At 48.1% G+C, this 21258-nt stretch overlaps 1 protein-coding gene across 1 annotated transcript in view; it reads right to left on the bottom strand.

Moving 5' to 3' along the window:
• Nucleotides 1–604, bottom strand: part of MARCO (macrophage receptor with collagenous structure) — a 55340-nt gene extending 54736 nt beyond the window's left edge. The window contains exon 1 of the mRNA XM_054044372.1: nt 570–604. The gene's annotated coding sequence lies outside the window, so the exon portion shown is untranslated. The remainder of the gene's footprint in view (nt 1–569) is intronic.
• Nucleotides 605–21258: the final 20654 nt, after the last annotated feature.

Raw genomic sequence — 21258 nt, 5'->3', positions numbered from 1 at the left:
AAGAGACATGATAGCTAATTGTGAGGTTAGAGTTCTGTTCCCACCCCCTCTTTTGGTACAGGTTAATAACTGCCTCTGCTTTTAGTTGGGACCTTGTAAATGAATGAGTATTTCACTGTCAATTTTGCGTGAATAAAGACAAAATAATAAATTAAGAGGGAGATACAGAAAGCATCTTTAGTTTGGGCCTAAATTTAGCTACATGTGGAAATATTCACCCAAACCTACTACTTGTCCTGTTCTCTGATCAGTGTCAGAGCGCAACATGATGACCTCAGAGAAGAAAAGCATACACAGACAGTCCACACCTGTAGAGGGAGACCTGCCCACATTTATCCTTAGTGTTGCAGTTACACCAGGGATTAATTTGCCCTGATGTGTCAAAAGCTTCCATTAGCATTTGGGGTTACATCACCTTGCAGTCCAGCACAAAGTGATTACTTGTCTTAGGAGACAATCACTTGTTAGTGAAATTGCAATTCCTTTGGATACCAGTTAAAGTTGACCAACAATTTTTCCTGTTCCCAAATAAACACAAAAATTTATCAATATTCTTCTTAACTACTCACAGATGGATCCCTTAGGTACCAACTTCCACTTCTGCTGAAATACATCTGTTCTCCCACCCCAAGGAATGCTGTTGTTCCATTCTTAATATATCACGGACAGTCATCAGTCAACTTTAGTGGTTCATCTAGAAACATATATAAAAAAACCAGCCTTTGAGTTAATGGGATGGTTCATTCCAGTTGACAAAACAAAACAATAGACTGATTCCATAGGTTTAACAGGCAACACTACAATGTTTCATTTGGTCTTTTACAGTTCATCAGCCTTTAAAACATTTAGTGGTTGTAATGGAAAAAGTATTTGTTGTATTGTAAGGATGAGCCACTGTAGAAAATCCACTACTTAGTGGATTTTCTACCATCTACTTGTATATTCCAAAATGTAACAATACATAAAGCTACTTCAAGGAAAGCAATATAAAGCATTAATGCGGATACAGCAGGTAAGATTTGGATCTGAAAGGCTGGACACCATCTGTAAAGGGTGCGCACCTTCAATGAAAGGCCTTGGGACAGATTTCTTCATCTGCTGACACGTTCATGTGAAAAAGCTATAGTCATATTTTGGACAATGCTTTTGCAGTCAAAGACAAGGAGCTGATGGCTACTTGAAGAGACTCAGCTCAGCATGGTGCCTAATCAACTAGCAAAACATTGTTCGGTGCACCTGGGAAACTATTTTTTAAAATCTGTAATACCTTATCTAATCCTGGATGAGTGATGGAGCATTCTATGGTCCAAAGTCATGGAAAATTTAGCTACAGAGCCATTTCAGTGATCTCAGCTTACATCCTGTTTTTACACCCAGATTTTAAGAATATACATGACAAGTTGGACAATCATTTGTTAGGCTGTTCTGAGGCTCTCTCGGAGTTTGTGGGACCCTTGCCATAGCGCATTATATGTCTTTACACAGGCAGTCTCCATAAAAACTGTAAGCACCATGTCTTTTGCCATAAATCTTTCCTCATCGTCAGCAATGAAGCAGTCACATTTCATCCCACCTGTTGAAAAGTTGGTGCCAAGAAAGTTATTAGCCAGTGGGAAAGGAAGACGAAGTAGCTACCAGCAAGACAGTCTGAGCTGGTGTGAATACATGGGAAACCCATTAAAAAAAACCACTTGGTGTCAAAATACATGTAACAGAATTCTCTGTGCAATGTGAAGGCAATCCCATGTTAGACAATGAACTACAGCAAACAGCATTGCCAGCTCAGATACCATAGTGATGGGGGTTGAATAATTTAAAGAGGATAGAACAGAATAAATCCTCATGGGACTGATTCTGCCACCCTTACTCACTCTGAGTAGCACCGCTGTCCACTAAAGTAAAAGTATCTCAGACTTATTCACCTTGAGTAGTAATTTACTCCATGACTTGTCCCAACGGATTGACTCACGGAACAAAGTCCTACTGAGCATGAATGAGTGCTAGTATGGGGCCCAGTGTGACTAAAGGTGGCCAAATCAAACCCTAAACTAGCACTATTAGATGTTGGGCCAGTTCACCATTTTTATTTTCGTAGCTGTTGTTTGCCTTCCATTTTGGTCCCCTGTTCTTGTTGACTAGTTGGCGAGGTTTTTTTGAGCTAAGGCAGGGAAAATAGTGGCAGGAAAAGAGTCACATAATATGGGTAATCTGCCCAGCAATGGGAAACTATAAAGGAACGGTGTGCCCAGCACCAAATGCTGTCCACCCCAGTGGCAGCCATGCTTGCTATATCATCAAGAGAGAAGAGGAGAAGACTTCACTTACCTGCCCTGCTATCATCATGTTCCTGCCTCCATTGATCCTGTGTGGTGTCCCTCCTGACCCTGTGTGAAGTTCCAAGTGGTCCTTGTCATTGTCATTTTCCAGTGGTGGTCTGTGTTCCAGTTGTGATCCGTGGTCTGTGGTGTTACCTGTCCAGCGTGTCTCTGCAGAGATGGTGATGTACTCATTTAATTTCTCTTTATCCACTTATTTGTTCTGGGGTCCTGGATTACTGCCAATATTAGGGTGTGAACTACCGAGTGGTTTTATGGTTCTGTGGTTTGTTTAATAAAATACCTTGTTTGCTTATTCTATACCTGCCTTTCCATTGCATTATTGGGATAAAGAAATCACCATTGGTGATAGATACATTCGGGAAAAAGACCCGTGGGAGGGAGGGGTCCTTTATAAATATTGCCTCCGAGGGTTAAATTACTGTCTAGTAGTTTTTCCAATCAACATAGACATTTGTTTATATTTTAAAAAAATATTGTTTCATTTAAAGGAACACAATCCTCTACTTCTGAAAAATTGTAAAGCCCCATCTTTCTTTATTACCATCTCTAAGTCTAACATTTCTCTCCCTGTTAATTGATTTTTTTGATGGATCAAAGGTTAAAAATACCCTTTTGTCCTCCATGTGGCAATGTTTACTTGCTTTTCCAAGGCTGCCACTGTTTGTCACTGATGGCTTCTGTTGGCTCAGTTCTCTGGCTGTGCAGCCCTGTCCTCAAGTGAGCCATGAGGAAACCGCTGGGGGAAGTTAATTCCTGGTGCTCACACATGGGATCATGTTCTTGACCTCACCAATGCACCAAGATGTTGTGTGTGTGTGTCAACTATTCTAGAATGCAAGAAGCAATCTCTAAGGAAATCTGCCTTACACTAAAACACACTGAAAAGGCCGTTCCCACCAACATCAAGTTGGAGATATCGTCATTCTTCAGGTTCATGTACAGGGAAATTAGGACTTTTACTCACTTCCTAGCCACAAAAGTATATGGGAGCCAATTTGTCTGATGCAGCAACCACATCTAAAAGGGCAAAAGTATCATGAGAAGAGCAAAAGACAAACTGACTTTCATAAAGCTGCTGTAGTATAAGGAATCCTAATAAAAAGAGGCGAGTGTAATAGTTTGCTTGCAGTACCTAAAGGGAACCACAAGATGTCGCTGGAAACCAGCATTTGAAAGCAAGCCGTTAACAACCCAAGGAAAAGCAACTGCAACATGGGTCATTTCAGCTTGTAATGAGTTCTGGGTGCCCCAGTCACAGATGTGCCTTACTGTGGGTATAAATTTAAAGGGCCAAATTCCCTGCTAGTGTAAACTGGTACTGCTTCATTGAAACCAACAGAACTATGACAATTTATGCCTGCTGAGAATTCGGTCCAAAAGATTCTTTACCTGGCTGCTGAGGTTTGTATGCTCCATGGATCCACAAAGGGATTTAGGCAGTACTACGATCCACAAAATCCCCACACAGCTAACACTTAACCCTGCAAGGGCCTCAACTCGCTGGGCACCAAAATATTTGCAGTAAAACTCCCCTAGGCCCTTAAGTTTCTGCCTCTGGGCACGCACAGACAGGTGCCCAGACAGCTATCTCAGCCCAGAAGGATCCTCAAACGGAGGGAAGATAGATGGGCCAATGCCTATCTTGTCTCCAGGGCCTGAGCACACAAAACAACTAGAGGGGGCCCACCTGATAACTCGGCTTGGGAGAATTAGATTGTTACTGATAAATGTAAGTAAGTGTCAATTTCACTGGACACACACAAACCAAAGAAAATATATTTCCAGTGATAATTAAAATGTATGGATGAAGTAAGAAAAATGCCGCTTGAGAACTTAGCAGAGTTTGATTTAAGGATATTTACTGTGTATATTTTGTCATGTGATGATGACAAATTGTGTTTTAATGTGTATAAAGCTTTCATTTTTTGAATAGTATCAGAGGGGTAGCCGTGTTAGTCTGGATCTGTAAAAAAGCAACAGAGAGTCCTGTGGCACCTTTAAGACTAACAGATGTATTGGAGCATAAGCTTTCGTGGGTGAATGCCCACTTCATCAGATGCACGTTGGATGCATCCAATGAAGTGGGCATTCACCCACGAAAGTTTATGCTCCAATACATCTGTTAGTCTTAAAGGTGCCACAGGACTCTGTTGCTTTTTTGAATAAACATCTACTGTCATTAATTACTGACTGAGCCCTGCATAATTTCCAGCAACTGTGAACATTTAAATGGATAAAAATAAAAAAGGGCTTAAAAACAAAACATTGACATTATCCATCAACACTAAAAACAAAACAACAACCACCACCACCAAATTCTGCCAAGCCTACTTATAACCCTTAGCCTAGGGGACTCACCCAGGATGTGGGAGACCCCAGTTTTATTCCCCCTTCTGTCTGACAAGGAGAAAGGATTTGAACTCCTCTCAGGTGAGGGTCCTGAAACATTGGACTATAGCATCATTATTACTCTCTCTGGCCTAGTTAATCTTTATTTAATACACAATGGAACATCTTCAACAGAGGAGATTCTCACATCAAATAACCCACATCTCAGTGGTTAGGGCACTCGCCTAAGAGGAAAGGAACCCCTCTGCAAATCCCTTCTCATCAGTCAGAGAAAGGATTGAACTGACATCTCCAATACCCTGAAAGAATTCCCCAACCACTAGCTGCTGCCTCCTCTGCTGGTGTGTGTGAAGTTAGGAAGGCACCATTCTCGTGAGAAACGGAGGGGAGGGATAGCTTAGTGGTTTGAGCATTGGCCTGCTAAACCTAGGGTTGTGAGCTCAATCCTTGAGGGGGCCACTTAGGGATCTAGGGCAAAATCAGTACTTGGTCCTGCTAGTGAAGGCAGGGGGCTGGACTCAATGACCTTTCAAGGTCCCTTCCAGCTCTAGGAGATAGGATATCTCCATTAATTATTATTATAAATGGTTTAAGCCATCTGACTCCAGGAGATGTAGGCAGGCTGGCCTAATAGTCAGAGCAGGAGTTAGGGCTAGTGGGCAGAGCAGGCATCCAGGATGGGCCATGAAGCTAAGGATCAGCACCAGAGTCAACTGCCAGTTACTCGAGCCAGGGGTCAAGCCCAGAAACTGATGATTGGAGGCCAGGTATAAGGGAAGGGCAGGAACTGGAGGAGAGGCAAGGATCAAGTATGGAGCAAGAGCAAAAGCAGGGGCGAGGCTGACACAAGCAGAATCTAATACAGCCGCAACAGGAAATCAGAATCACCTTGCTGCTCCACAAATGTCCTATGCCTCTTTCTGGCTTAAAGAGCATAGTTGGACCAATCAGTGGAGCCGGGTGATCCTCCAATCAGAGTTCCCATAGGTGGTGCCTTGGCTGAGGCTATAGTCTTACTAGTTTCCCAGCCCCCCAAATTTTAGCAGACACTGTGTGGAGGATGTGGCTCTCTGGAGACTCCCAGGCCTGGGTTCAAGACCTGAACTATCACAAAAGGCTCCTGGCTACAGCTCATAAGCAGAAAAAGCCCCAAACTCTCTGAGGTGAGTGGGGCGGAGGATAAACCTCTCCCATTAGCTAGCTTAGGCAACTCCCTGCCAAGTATGCTGGCTTTTGTACATCCCAATCTCAGGTGCCTATTGCACACCAAACCTAGGCACCTAACGCAGGCTTTCTGGATTCCAGTGATTTAATAGGTGCCTAAAAGTTAGGTAGTGTGATGGTGGGGATTGCAACACCTACTCCCTTTTGTGGATGTGGGCCCCGGATCTTTGACAGGCAAATTAACAAAGAGACTCAGTAAATCAATAGCCGAATAGCCTTGGCACCTAAACCATTAATAGCAGCTGTGTTCTTTAAAAGAAAATGAATTAGTACTAAATGCACACTTTAAAAATTAGATGACCAAAAGGGCCAAATTTTTCTGTCACTTACCCCAGGGCAATGCCATTGGGCTGACACACGTGAGGTCACCCCATGTTTACATCAGTAAATTTTAGCCACCAGATTTCAGGGAGGGCCTTCCACATAGGACTTGCACAGAAGACGAAAATGTGAGAAATGTGTAAATGTCTTGCAGGTCACTGCCAACGGTTAGAGGGGACGAGTAGCTGTTCAGGTACATACAGGAGGCATATGGGCCATGACTTCCCCTGTCCCTCCAGGTAGTTAAAGATGGTGCTCGTAGGTTCCTAAGAACATCTTTTACATGAAGACAATGGGACTATGCCCAGCAGGACAGAGCCCACAGTCTTCCAATATTGTGCTCAATTCCATAATTCTGCCTGTTCGGTGATACTAATGTTGTTACAACTGTTCTTTCTTACTTACAACCTTCTGCCAGTCCAGCTCCACCACAACTCCCAGGCTGGCCCTATTTCTCTCTCTGACAGCGGGGCCAGAAGAAGATGCAACAGCTTCATACCAGCAACCACCCACCCTTCAACAGTGGAACGCTAATGGGAGGGTAACGTGTGGTGTCTCCATTGTAGCAGCATAGGATCCTGCTCAGGCATAGGTGGCAGGAACGGTGGAAGGAAGCTCTCTACATTTGTCTAATCAAAATATTAAGACAACAGGGCTACTTTTAGGAGAAAGGCAGATCATGGGGAGGAGTGTGTCTTAATTGGGCCAAATCCTCAGCTGGTGTAAATCATCATATCTCTATTGCAATCAGTGGAGCTACACCAATTTGCATCAATAGAGCAAATGGCCTAATGGGCAAATGAATTGTTCTTTCTCCCACAGCATCACACTGGTGAAATGTTTTCTGGTAAAGGAAGTTCTGAGGGGAAAATGTTTGTATTGATAAACCAATAGGAGAATGTGAGCGATTGGGGCGGCACAAGCTGCCAGAACAAATTGCGGTGAGGGGACTTGAAGCCCCTTGCTGGTTAATGTGGTCAATAAAGGGACAATCTCAGGGTTACTGAGCTTTAGAAGAACGTCTGCCTTACAGTGAAGGCAAATAAGCCATGCACTAGATCAATAAATAACCAAATAGGGGTCACATGGCTTTGTGAGGTTACACACACACACACACACATGCGTTGGCTTGTTTAGGATGACAAAAAGTCACAGACATGGATTTTCTGCACCAGAAATTAGAGCTGGAATCATCTCTGTCAGTGCAAAAGCGAAAGAAGAAAGACTTGCCAGAACCCCAAAACCGAATCTGGCCCTGTAAGAGCTTGTCTGCACTGTGCTGCAGCATGGACTAGAGGGATGTGAATTGCAGGGGGTGTGAATTTCAAACAGGACTACGTTAGGTGTTAGAAAGTCGACTCTAGGTAAAGTGGTGGTGGAGGTTTCCAAGGCAATTAGGCATGTCGTTTACCCCAAGGTGGCAGGCATAAAAGATATTCCTGAAGTAATTCATGGCTTTGAGAGAATGAGGTTTCCAAACGGTGCTGGGGCCACGGATGGGTCTTGTTTGTCCTCTGCAAAGAGCACATGAAAACTCCAAAGGGCTCTACTCCACTGCTATGCGGGTCTTCGTGGACCACACTGGGAAAGTTCACGATACCAGAGATTTTCATTGTTTGGGCGTCTGCATTCATGGAAGGCTGGGACACTATTCCCACCAAATGCTATTGTCATCAATGGAGTTACTGTCCCACTGTTATCCTGGGGGACCCCCATAAGTCCCCCCACCTTGATTTATGAATCCTGGTTTCAGAGGCCCTGGCAAAAGATGGTTTAATTATACTCTCAGCTGGTTGCTAAATATACTTTTGGCAGATTGAAATCCCATTGGAGATCTTTACAGACCTGTTTGAGTTCCAGGATCATCAACACTGTGCATACAACTGTGGCTTGCTAAGCTCTTCACAATCTTTGTGAAGCCAGAAGTGAACCATTTCTCCCTGACTAGATCTATGACAGGTAGGGGTCGCTGAATCAGTACGCTGAGTTAGAAAGTCCGCCTAGCACTGCTGGAGCTGGATGCACCCAGGCAGCAGAAGTCAGTGATGCTTTGTGCTCCCACATTATGGACTTGCATGGCCCAAGGGAAGAGGGGGAATAGTTCTTTATGATGTGCTTGTGGGGTGGGGGGTGGGGTTTCAGTGCTGGGGAATTGGTGGGAGGTTGGTTGCCATGCAATGTGCTTATGAATGACATGAGCACTTCTCAGTTTTTTTCTGCTGAGCTCTGTCCACCTCCCTTGGCCCCCATTCCTGTTCCATGAACCATGAAGCAAATGCCTGCTCCTGCCCTGAAACCCCATCCTTAAGCTGTTCAGCCAGCCTGAGCCTTTCCTTGCCTCTTACCATGCCTTTACTCTAGCTGTAAGTCCCTCTGTCTTTGGTACTGAGCCTGTTTGCTGGCACTCTCCAGAACTTCAACCATTAGGTCATCACAGAAACACTTCCTCTTGGAATGGTCTGTGGCAGTATATGTTGGCCCAGGTTTCTGCTGCAATGTGGGCGAGCTGTGGAGGTACTGCAGCCCATAGAAGTCGACAGGCCTGAAATATGACAAGACACAGAGGGTTATTGTCTCAAATAGCTCAGTGCAGGAGCACAGAAAAAATCCTGGTGTAATTTCAGATAACATGTTATTTTTCCAAACTGAACTTTAGTCTATTGTGAGAGGGATACTTCAGACCACAGAAAATCCCTAGACAAAGTCGGGTTAATCGCAATGAAAGAAGTGCAGAGACAATGGTAAGTTAAAAAGTCAACGCTGTTTTTTGTTTTCTAAACATTGCAGAACTCTTTGGGTTGGGGATAAGGGGAGTGCCATCAAGAGCGGTGCTGCAAAAGCTTTTTCTATCATTTTAGGCCTTCCATGTTTTGGAGGCCAACGCTGTTTTTGTGGTGCCTGAGGGAGATGTTATTCCAAGCTGCTGGTGGGAAACCCGCAGTGTACGCAGACAAAGCATTCAAATGTATAGGGACTGAACAGCACATCTATGAGTTGCGTGGGCTGGTCAGCTACCGAGGTCCCTGAAATGTGACTACCAAACTGGAGTTCCTGCTTCAGGAAAAGTTTGCACCTATCGGCATGCAGAATTGGGTCAGAATTCAGGAGGGAATCAACAGGATGATGCATTAGTTTACTCATGGCTTAATGCAAACACACAGAACTCCACAGCCAGCCTCCTTCCTCCCCATTCTCTCCTGCCACATTTCTGGAAAAAAAAATCAAATTCAGTCGAATTTGGCACCCATGATTTTGTCACCTATGGACTGCAAGGACTACCTTTAACTGAAGTGAACTAGATTTGTAAAGGCAAAGTATTTCCTCCCCCCCTCCCCTTCTCCAATCAGTTCACTGTTTCCAGATGGCTCGTTACACCTGTGAGTGGTTACAGAGTGGCGTACTTACAGGCCTGGCAATGTCAGGTTATTATTTTTAAGAAATAGGACTGCCCGAGCAAAAAATCTGTGCCTGCTTGAGTCAAACTTTACTTTCAAGGAGTTTTTATTATTTACATTTCCCAGTCGCTATTTTGAAAGGCACCTGGTAGGGGGTGACGAGGTGAGGGAGCCATGCCCCCTGGTGGCATACAATCCACCATTCGTAGCTGCACACTGGGAGCTGGAGCTTCTAATAACGTTTGCATTGGTTCATAGAATGGAAATCCCACCCTCACTGTATTAATAAATATTAACATGGAGCCAGAAACGTACTGGTCTCAGGGGCAGCTTCTGTCCCTTCCATGTTTGCTGCAGGCAGTTCCTTGGAGACGGGGAGGGTGGTGGGGGAGGGTATCAAACAACTCCACTGAGTATGGCCCAGGGTGTGCTGCTTCTCCAAAGTCTCCTCTAGGACTGGTTTCAGCAACAGAGTCACTTCAATGTCCTGACTCAGCACCTGCTGTTAGCTCCCATCATGCCCCATGCTGGATGCTGGGGCCAGCAGGTCACCATCCTGGCTGACCAGGTCAACATGCAGCACCATTGGCTCTGCACTTGGTGCGGTGCCCAGCACCCAGTCAGACTCTTCATAAAACAGGCATGATATTGGCGAGTTGCCTGAGGTGCAGATCAGGTTCCTGGTTTTCCTATACTCATTCTTCAGCCGCTTAATCCACTCCCTGCACTGGTCAGTAGTGGAGTAAATTAGCAACACCGCCAGCTTCTTTGCTGTTTGCTGGCATGCATGGTTATTCCTGGTACTCTGTTTTTCTGGCCTTGCACCAGAGGTTTACCCAAATCTGGCTGTGCGCCCATGACCATGAAGCAGTGTTACTTTGCAAAGGACTCTTTGGTTCAGGCCCCCTTGCAAACACAGCAGGCTCTCTGACGGTGTTCAGAAGACAATGGAAGGGTTAAATGTTGTCTCAATGAGCTGCTGCACCACACCAAGGGGGGCTGCTTCCATTTCCCTGAAGTCAACTGGAGATTCTTCTGATAGAGAGGACAAAGAAAGTTGGCCCATGGGATTGTTGGACTTTGGCAGACTCCCAGGACCTGAGTGGGGATTGAGGGGGCAGGGGAAGCTGAGTGTACACTGCAAAGCAATAGGGCTCAAACCCTCCAACCCCTCAGGGTCCAAGCCAGAGTCTGAGAGATTTGTGTGTAGACAGAAGGTGGGTTTGGGCTGACGCTTAAGTCTGAACCCAGTCTTACATTGCAGTGTAGACATAAGATGCCAGGCACAACCTACTACCCATACAAAGAACCTTGGAGGTCACAAGGAGGAGATCATCATTCTATTCTTCTCTTTTTTAAACCACAAGATCATGAGTAGCTCATGAGGGAAATCTTTGCCTTCTCAAAAGGAACCATCTTTAAATAGTTATTTTGGTTTTGGATTTGGGGCCTGATCCAAAGCCCACTCATAGACTCATAGACTCATAGACTTTAAGGTCAGAAGGGACCATTATGATCATCTAGTCTGACCCCCTGCATGCTGCAGGCCATAAAACCGTCCCTACCCCTTCCCTGGACTCTGCTGTTGAAGTCCCCAATCCTGTTTTAGGTGACTTCAATCGGCAGAGACCCTCCTGCTAGAGATCCCTGCCCCATGCTGCGGAGGAAGGCGAAAAACCTCCAGAGGCTCGGCCAATCTGCCCTGGAGGAAAATTCCTTCCCGACCCCAAAAATGGCGATCAGTCAGACCCCGAGCATATAGGCAAGAGTCACCAGCCTGACCCCTGTCAGCCATTATACGATTTACCTACCATTGTTTGGTTTTCCTTGACTACTATGTTTTACCATTAAACCATTCCCTCCATAAATTTATCTAACTTAATCTTAAAACCAGACAGGTCCGTCGCCCCCACCGTTTCCCTCAGAAGGCCGTTCCAATATTTCACCCCTCTGACGGTCAAAAACCTTCGTCTAATTTCAAGCCTGAACTTCCCCACGGCCAGTTTATATCCATTCGTTCTCGTATCCACATTAGTACTAAGCTGGAATAATTCTTCTCCCTCCCTTGTATTAATCCCTCTAATATATTTAAAGATAGCAATCATATCCCCCCTCAGCCTTCGCTTTGTCAGACTAAACAACCCAAGCTCCTCTAGTCTCTTTTCATACGACAGGTTTTCCATTCCTCTGATCATCCTAGTGGCCCTTCTCTGCACCCGTTCCAGTTTGAGTTCATCTTTTTTAAACATGGGAGACCAGAACTGCACACAGTACTCCAAGTGAGGTCTCACCAGCGCCTTGTACAACGGGAGCAGGACCTCCTTATCCCTACTAGATATACCTCGCCTAATGCATCCCAAGACAGCATTGGCTTTTTTCACCGCCACGTCGCATTGTCGACTCATAGTCATCCTGCGGTCTACGAGGACCCCTAGGTCCTTCTCCTCTTCCGTTACTTCTAACCAATGCGTCCCCATCTTGTAACTAAAATTGTTATTAGTCATCCCCAAATGCATTACCTTACACTTTTTACTATTAAATTTCATCCTATTTCTGATACTCCAATTCACAAGCTCATTCAAGTCTCCCTGCAGGATATCCCTATCCTCCTCCGAATTTACAACGCCTCCCACCTTCGTATCATCCGCAAACTTTATCAGCCCACTCCTGCAATCGGTCCCGAGGTCAGTTATAAATAGATTAAATAAAATGGGTCCCAAAACCGAACCTTGAGGCACTCCACTAGTAACCTCCCTCCAACCCGATAGTTCACCCTTTAATACGACCCGCTGCATTCTCCCCATTAACCAATTCCTTATCCACCTCTGGATTTTCATATCGATCCCCATGTTTTTCAGTTTAACCAATAGTTCCTCATGGGGTACTGTATCAAACGCTTTACTGAAATCCAGGTATATTAGGTCCACCGCATTTCCCTTATCTAATAAGTCCGTTACTTTCTCAAAGAAGGAGATCAGATTCGTTTGGCACGATCTGCCCTTCGTAAAACCATGTTGTAATTTATCGCAATTGCCACTAACCTCCAGGTCCTCAACTAGTTTCTCTTTCAGAATTTTCTCTAACACCTTGCACACTACAGATGTTAAACTAACAGGCCTGTAGTTACCCGGATCACTTTTTTTCCCTTTCTTGAAAATAGGAACCACATTAGCTATTCTCCAGTCTAACGGGACCACCCCCGAATTTACAGATTCATTAAATATTATCGCTAACGGGCCTGCTATTTCCCGCGCCAATTCCTTCAATATTCTCGGATGAAGATCGTCCGGTCCTCCCGACTTAGCCCCATTAAGGCAATCAAGTTTTGTTTCTACCTCGAATACGGTAATCCCCCATCCCGAATGCCCCTCTGTAGTGGTGCTAGTATCCCTAATACCTTCATTGGCCTCATTAAACACCGATGCAAAATATTCATTGAGATATTGCGCCATGCCTAGATTGTCTTTAATCTCCTCTCCGGCAATAGTCTTCAGCGGTCCCACTTCTTCTTTCTTTGCTTTCTTCCTATTTATGTGGCTGTAAAACCTCTTACTATTGCTTTTAATTCCCCTCGCTAGGTCCAACTCTACACGGCCTTTGGCCTTTCTCACTCTATCTCTACATTCTCGGACTTCACTAAGGTAAGTTTCTTTACTAATCCCTCCCCTCTTCCACTCTTTGTACGCTTTCTGTTTTTTCCTAATCACCCCTTTGAGTCGGTCGCTCATCCAGCTCGGTCTAAATCTCCTGCTTTGTAATCTTTTTCCCTTTTTTGGAATGCAGGCCTCCGACAGCTCATGCATCTTTAACTTGAAGTAATCCCAGGCTTCTTCTGCCTTTAGATCCCTTAATACGTTTGCCCAATCCACTTCCCTTACCAGTCCCCTTAATTTGTTAAAATTGGCCTTTTTAAAATTATAAACCCTAGTCTTTGACTTAATTCTGTTACTCCTCCCATGTATTTTAAACCGAATTAGCTCATGATCACTGGAGCCCAAATTGTCCCCCACTAGCACTTCCTCAACGAGGTCCTCACTGCTTACCAGAATCAAATCTAAAGTGGCCTCCCCCCTCGTCGGTTCAGCTACCACTTGATGAAGGAATTGATCAGCAAGCACATCTAGGAACATCTGAGCCCTATTATTACTACTAGCGTTTGTGCCCCAATCTATATCCGGGAAGTTAAAGTCCCCCATAATTACACAGTTTCTATTAGTAATTACTTCTCTAAACACATTAAATAGTTCCTTATCCATATCCTGGGTCGATCCCGGCGGTCTATAGCACACTCCAAGCACTATCCCCGGAGAGGCTCTAGTAGTCCTTTTACCCAGTGTGAGTATTGCCCAGACGGACTCTGTGTTATCTAATCCATCCACTATTATTTCTTTACAGCTTATTTCACTGTTGACATACAATGCCACCCCCCCACCTTTACCTTTGTTCCGGTCTTTCCTAAACAGCGTATACCCCTCCATACCTGTGTTCCAGTCGTGACCGTCATTCCACCACGTTTCTGTTATTCCTACGATATCCGGTTTCAGCTCTTGGACCAAGAGCTCCAATTCCTCCATTTTATTACCTAGGCTTCTCGCATTGGTGTATAAACACCCTAATGTATGTCGTTTAGCCTGTCTCCCATTAGTAGCACTATATGTTGCGGGCCTCCTTGCGCCCGTCCCCCCTGTCCTTCCTATGTCCAATCTCGTCTCCCCGGCTATGTCTCCTCTCATTTTACTCACCTTTTCCATACTGGAATCTGGCGTGGAGATTAACTGTGCATCTCCCAACCTTCTCCCCAAACTTCCTAGTTTAAAGCTCTTTTGATAAGATGAGCCAGCCTCCCTCCCAGAAGTCTATTTCCTTCCCTACTCAGGTGAAGCCCATCCCGCGAGAACAGGTGTCTGTCCCCAAAAGCCTCCCAGTGGCCATACATCCCAAAGCCCTCCTTATAGCACCACTCCCTTAGCCAAGTATTTATTCTCACAATCCTATCAGCCCTTTGCTGCCCTTCCCTCGGAACGGGCAGAATCCCACTAAAGATCATCTGAGCCTCTATCTCCTTGAGCGTCTTCCCCAGCCTGGCATAATCTCCCTTGATTCTCTCTAACGAGAACCTAGCCGTGTCATTCGTTCCTACATGAAGGATTATCAAGGGGTTCTTACCTGCTCCTTTTAGGATCCTTTTCAACCGCAGGTCCACATCGCGTATCTTTGCGCCCGGGAGACAGCACACCCTTCTGTTCTCCGGGTCCGCCCTGGTCACAGGCCTGTCCAATCTCCTCAGTAATGAGTCTCCAATTACATACACCTGCCTTCGCCTGGCAACAGTGCCATCTAGTAATCTAGTCTCTAATCCCTCTAGTCCTGACCTGAGCCTGTTCCTATCTTCCCTAATGCTCCCCCTTATGCCTTCCTGAATCCTCCCGGAGCCCAGAATTGGTGCTGTCTCCATCAACTCCTCCCCTCTCTCTCTCGGACTAGCCGCTCTTCTCTTCTTCCTCACTCTCCCACCTTCAGCCGCCACCTGCTGCCCCTCCACCTCGCTATCCAAACACTCGAACCTATTCCTGAGTTCTATTCCCCCCTCACTGGCCCTTCTTTTCCTTGGCCTGCTTCTGACAGTCACATGGTTCCACCTCCCATGCTCTCCCCCTTCCATTCCCCTATCACCCTCCTCTGCCTCTACCTGCGCTGCAGGGCATTCTCCTTCAGCCCCTCCTTGCCTGTCCTCCATCAGCTGCTCAAACCCCCGCCTAAACTCCACCAGGGTATCTACCTGCATCTCTAGCCCCTTAATCTTTTCCTCCAGTAACACTATCAGGCGACACTTCATACACACATACCTGTGTTCCGGCTCCCCTGCTAGGACCATATACATACCACAGCTTCCACATGCAGCCATCTGCATTCTGTCTGCTGCTGCTGCTTGGCTCATGCCTGCTGGGCTCCCTGCCCACGGTGCCTGTGGACTCAGAGCACACACCACACCTTGCCCTCCTGCCTCCCCCCTTACCTCCCCCTGCAAACTCCCTCTCAAACTCCCCTGTTAGCCGCCCTGTTTGCTGCCTCTGTGCCGCTGCCTGGGTGGGCGGCCGCTTTTATGGGCCCCCTAATCAGCCAAGCCCCGCCCCCTGCTCAGGCCTCGGCGTCCGTCCCAGCACCCAGCCCCTGCCGGCCCCTACAAACCAAAACAAACAAACACACAAGAACACCCAGGAACACCCAGGACAGATGCAAATACAGGTACCTTCTCCTCCAATGAGAACTCCCTCTCAAACTCCCCTGTTAGCCGCCCTGTTTGCTGCCTCCGGTGCCGCTGCTCGCAGCTGTGCCGCTGCCTGGGTGGGCGGCCGCTTTTATGGGCCCCCTAATCAGCCAAGCCCCGCCCCCTGCTCAGGCCTCGGCGTCCGTCCCAGCACCCAGCCCCTGCCGGCCCCTACAAACCAAAACAAACAAACACACAAGAACACCCAGGAACACCCAGGACAGATGCAAATACAGGTACCTTCTCCTCCAATGAGAACTCCCTCTCAAACTCCCCTGTTAGCCGCCCTGTTTGCTGCCTCTGTGCCGCTGCCTGGGTGGGCGGCCGCTTTTATGGGCCCCCTAATCAGCCAAGCCCCGCCCCCTGCTCAGGCCTCGGCGTCCGTCCCAGCACCCAGCCCCTGCCGGCCCCTACAAACCAAAACAAACAAACACACAAGAACACCCAGGAACACCCAGGACAGATGCAAATACAGGTACCTTCTCCTCCAATGAGAACTCCCTCTCAAACTCCCCTGTTAGCCGCCCTGTTTGCTGCCTCCGGTGCCGCTGCTCGCAGCTGTGCCGCTGCCTGGGTGGGCGGCCGCTTTTATGGGCCCCCTAATCAGCCAAGCCCCGCCCCCTGCTCAGGCCTCGGCGTCCGTCCCAGCACCCAGCCCCTGCCGGCCCCTACAAACCAAAACAAACAAACACACAAGAACACCCAGGAACACCCAGGACAGATGCAAATACAGGTACCTTCTCCTCCAATGAGAACTCCCTCTCAAACTCCCCTGTTAGCCGCCCTGTTTGCTGCCTCCGGTGCCGCTGCTCGCAGCTGTGCCGCTGCCTGGGTGGGCGGCCGCTTTTATGGGCCCCCTAATCAGCCAAGCCCCGCCCCCTGCTCAGGCCTCGGCGTCCGTCCCAGCACCCAGCCCCTGCCGGCCCCTACAAACCAAAACAAACAAACACACAAGAACACCCAGGAACACCCAGGACAGATGCAAATACAGGTACCTTCTCCTCCAATGAGAACTCCCTCTCAAACTCCCCTGTTAGCCGCCCTGTTTGCTGCCTCCGGTGCCGCTGCTCGCAGCTGTGCCGCTGCCTGGGTGGGCGGCCGCTTTTATGGGCCCCCTAATCAGCCAAGCCCCGCCCCCTGCTCAGGCCTCGGCGTCCGTCCCAGCACCCAGCCCCTGCCGGCCCCTACAAACCAAAACAAACAAACACACAAGAACACCCAGGAACACCCAGGACAGATGCAAATACAGGTACCTTCTCCTCCAATGAGAACTCCCTCTCAAACTCCCCTGTTAGCCGCCCTGTTTGCTGCCTCTGTGCCGCTGCCTGGGTGGGCGGCCGCTTTTATGGGCCCCCTAATCAGCCAAGCCCCGCCCCCTGCTCAGGCCTCGGCGTCCGTCCCAGCACCCAGCCCCTGCCGGCCCCTACAAACCAAAACAAACAAACACACAAGAACACCCAGGAACACCCAGGACAGATGCAAATACAGGTACCTTCTCCTCCAATGAGAACTCCCTCTCAAACTCCCCTGTTAGCCGCCCTGTTTGCTGCCTCCGGTGCCGCTGCTCGCAGCTGTGCCGCTGCCTGGGTGGGCGGCCGCTTTTATGGGCCCCCTAATCAGCCAAGCCCCGCCCCCTGCTCAGGCCTCGGCGTCCGTCCCAGCACCCAGCCCCTGCCGGCCCCTACAAACCAAAACAAACAAACACACAAGAACACCCAGGAACACCCAGGACAGATGCAAATACAGGTACCTTCTCCTCCAATGAGAACTCCCTCTCAAACTCCCCTGTTAGCCGCCCTGTTTGCTGCCTCCGGTGCCGCTGCTCGCAGCTGTGCCGCTGCCTGGGTGGGCGGCCGCTTTTATGGGCCCCCTAATCAGCCAAGCCCCGCCCCCTGCTCAGGCCTCGGCGTCCGTCCCAGCACCCAGCCCCTGCCGGCCCCTACAAACCAAAACAAACAAACACACAAGAACACCCAGGAACACCCAGGACAGATGCAAATACAGGTACCTTCTCCTCCAATGAGAACTCCCTCTCAAACTCCCCTGTTAGCCGCCCTGTTTGCTGCCTCCGGTGCCGCTGCTCGCAGCTGTGCCGCTGCCTGGGTGGGCGGCCGCTTTTATGGGCCCCCTAATCAGCCAAGCCCCGCCCCCTGCTCAGGCCTCGGCGTCCGTCCCAGCACCCAGCCCCTGCCGGCCCCTACAAACCAAAACAAACAAACACACAAGAACACCCAGGAACACCCAGGACAGATGCAAATACAGGTACCTTCTCCTCCAATGAGAACTCCCTCTCAAACTCCCCTGTTAGCCGCCCTGTTTGCTGCCTCCGGTGCCGCTGCTCGCAGCTGTGCCGCTGCCTGGGTGGGCGGCCGCTTTTATGGGCTCCCTAATCAGCCAAGCCCCGCCCCCTGCTCAGGCCTCGGCGTCCGTCCCAGCACCCAGCCCCTGCCGGCCCCTACAAACCAAAACAAACAAACACACAAGAACACCCAGGAACACCCAGGACAGATGCAAATACAGGTACCTTCTCCTCCAATGAGAACTCCCTCTCAAACTCCCCTGTTAGCCGCCCTGTTTGCTGCCTCCGGTGCCGCTGCTCGCCACTGACGTACACTGGAACCTTTCAACTGTCTTGAACGGGCTTTTTACACAGAGACAGGAACCTATTGACTCATTTTGGACCTGATGCAAACTCAGTCAGGGAACCTTTCTGTTTACTTCAATAGGCTTTGGATCTTAATTCCTACACAACAGGGAAAAGTGCTATCAGCCAATATTTTCAAAAGTGATTAGTGAGTTGGGCTTGTCTCCATTTTTAAGCACCCAGTTTAAGACATCTTGGGTTGCAGAAAGTGCTCAGCACCCACTCTTTAAGATGTCTCAAGTTGGAATGATGGAAACCCCCCAAATCACTAGTCACTTTAGATAATCTTGGCCCACAGCGTCAGAGCCTAGCACTAATACACTTTTACTGCCTCCAAAAGCCAATATTATTTTAGGCCCTGTCAAAGTAAAGTGAGCTAGACCTGAAAACTGAAACAGATTCAAAGAACGTATGTATTAGTTTTATTGGACCAAGTGAAAACTAAGAAGAGAGGTGTGTCCTGTTTTATATTTAAGAGATGCATCGCCCGCTCTCACTCATATTATTTCATTTACTTACACTCAGGGTACATCTACACTACAGGGGGGAGTCGATTTAAGATACGCAAATTCAGCTACGTGAATAGCGTAGCTGCATTCGACGTATCGCAGCCGACTTACCCCGTTGTGAGGACGGCGGCAAAATCGACTTCTGTGGCTTTCTGTCGGCGGCGCTTACTACCACCTCCGCTGGTGGAGTAAGAGCGCCGATTCGGGGATCGATTGTCGCGTCCTGACGGGACGCGATAAATCGATCCCCGAGAGGTCGATTTCTACCCGCCGATTCAGGCGGGTAGTATAGACCTAGCCTCAGAAGAATTTTAAAATAATACTATGGAAAACTGTAAGAGAACACGGAGGTTTATTCCATAATGTCTTGATGGAAACAGGCTCTGTAGCATCTCTCACATGTTGGTCAGTGATGTCACTCTTTTTAGTCCAGAAATTAGCTCCATTCCACCCACATGTCCTAGAAACAAAGAGCTTGAAACACGGGCTAGACAAAGAATTATTTGCGCTAAAGGAATGAATCCCACAGCACACTAGCAGTTTCCTGCATGAATCATTTTTTGTGTCCCTCATTTTGGGTCTTTGCCACACCTTGTAGCTCACATTTGCGCCTAGCTGGGCTGAGAGGTGATCTGTAAGGAAGACTGAAAGCCAGGTAGAAGAAACAGTTCCAAACTACAACAACTTCTCCCATGTTCAGGGCTCCATCCAAAGTGCCAGGGATGGTAAAACTCGGAATGTGAAATCTCCCGAGTGAAAAGGATTTAGTCAACCCCATATTCATGAAATATTGAGAGCTAATTATATGTGCATCGGAAACCTCTGGGGAAGGGAGATGGAGGCCTTTCATTAGACAGTAACTGGAACTTTTTCATCATTTGTCTAGCTCAGGAATGTGATGTTGTTAGCCTGGTGAGGGACTCTCCATTTGGCTTCAGGGCTGGGAGTGCTAGTTCCATTTTCCTATGGCATACCTTGGAAATAGCCCTCAGCTTTAGCATGTATCTTAAAAGTGCTGGATAGCCCTCTCCGCCTCCCTTCACAAGCGATTGTCAATGAAAAAAAAATATATATAGCATGCACAACATGACATGGACAACAATATTGTGAAGTCATTCTCCAGTCCAGAAAATATTCCAGCTGGCCTTCCCCACCTGCCCTCCCCTCCATAAATCAATCAATCCGGATTCAACCTCTTTCTCTTTGGTGTCTTGGCTCCAGAAGCCAGCCTCTCTCCCAAGAGGTTTCTGTCAACTTCAGATTCATGGTTGTTGTTATTTATTTATTTATTTATTTTACAGCCCTGCGGACTCCTTCTGCAGCCAAGCTGAGTGCATTTCGCTCCCCCGCTCCACTCAGACAGGGCCCAGAGCTCGGCAAAGAGTCGAGTTGGAGACTATTTCGGATCAGGGTCAATTTTCAGATCTCAAACCCCCTTCTGCGGTGGTTTTCTTTTAAATAAGGAAGGGGCTGTTTTAAATAGTTCAAAGGCATTTTAAAAGGCGCTTCCGTGGACAAAACCTCCCAGCAAATCTCCTGCCTTTCATAACTGTGCGGTCACTTTGGATCCCGGAAGGCCTCCCCGCCGCAGGATTCCTAAACAAAGAATGCCTTGAAGAAGGACGAATAGATACAATCCAGGATTATTTGTTACTGAACAAAACCTCCAGGCCTGAGCTCTGCACTCTATGTCTCTATAACCCACTGCCGTTCAGGAGCGCTGGGACAATTTGTAGGTGGGGGAGCTGAGAGCCCTTGAACCAAACTGAAAATCCGGTAGATAATGGAAACCACTTAGAGCCCGGGGGTGAAGCAGCACCCCCAGTTCCAGCACCTAGGCTCCCCTTGGAATCAAAGGGGATTCTGCTATTGGCTGGACTGGGAGCAGGATGAGGTGCTCTGGGGTTTGACCTGAAAGGCCTGGCCAGCAGGATCGGGTTCTCCAGGCCAGACCGGGTACTGCAGAGGAGTGTAACCTTTGCCCGCTGTCCCGTGGCAGGGGGTGTCTGCGCTCGGGAGGCGAGGTGGTCCGGCGGGCAGCCAGAGTTGAGCTCACCCGGACCCGGGCCGCCCGCCTGGCCCGTCGCCTCGGTCTGTGTAAAAGGCAAAAGCAGGAGGAGGTGCCGAGCGCCCCAGCGTGGCCCAGCGCCTCGAGCCTGCAGGTCCTGGGGCAGCCGGGGCTGATCTCAGCCCCCCCGGAGCCTGAGCC

The sequence above is a fragment of the Malaclemys terrapin genome, chromosome 11, assembly GCF_027887155.1.
Source record: "Malaclemys terrapin pileata isolate rMalTer1 chromosome 11, rMalTer1.hap1, whole genome shotgun sequence".
Lineage (NCBI taxonomy): Eukaryota > Metazoa > Chordata > Testudines > Emydidae > Malaclemys > Malaclemys terrapin.
This window is presented reverse-complemented; position numbering and strand designations above follow the sequence as displayed.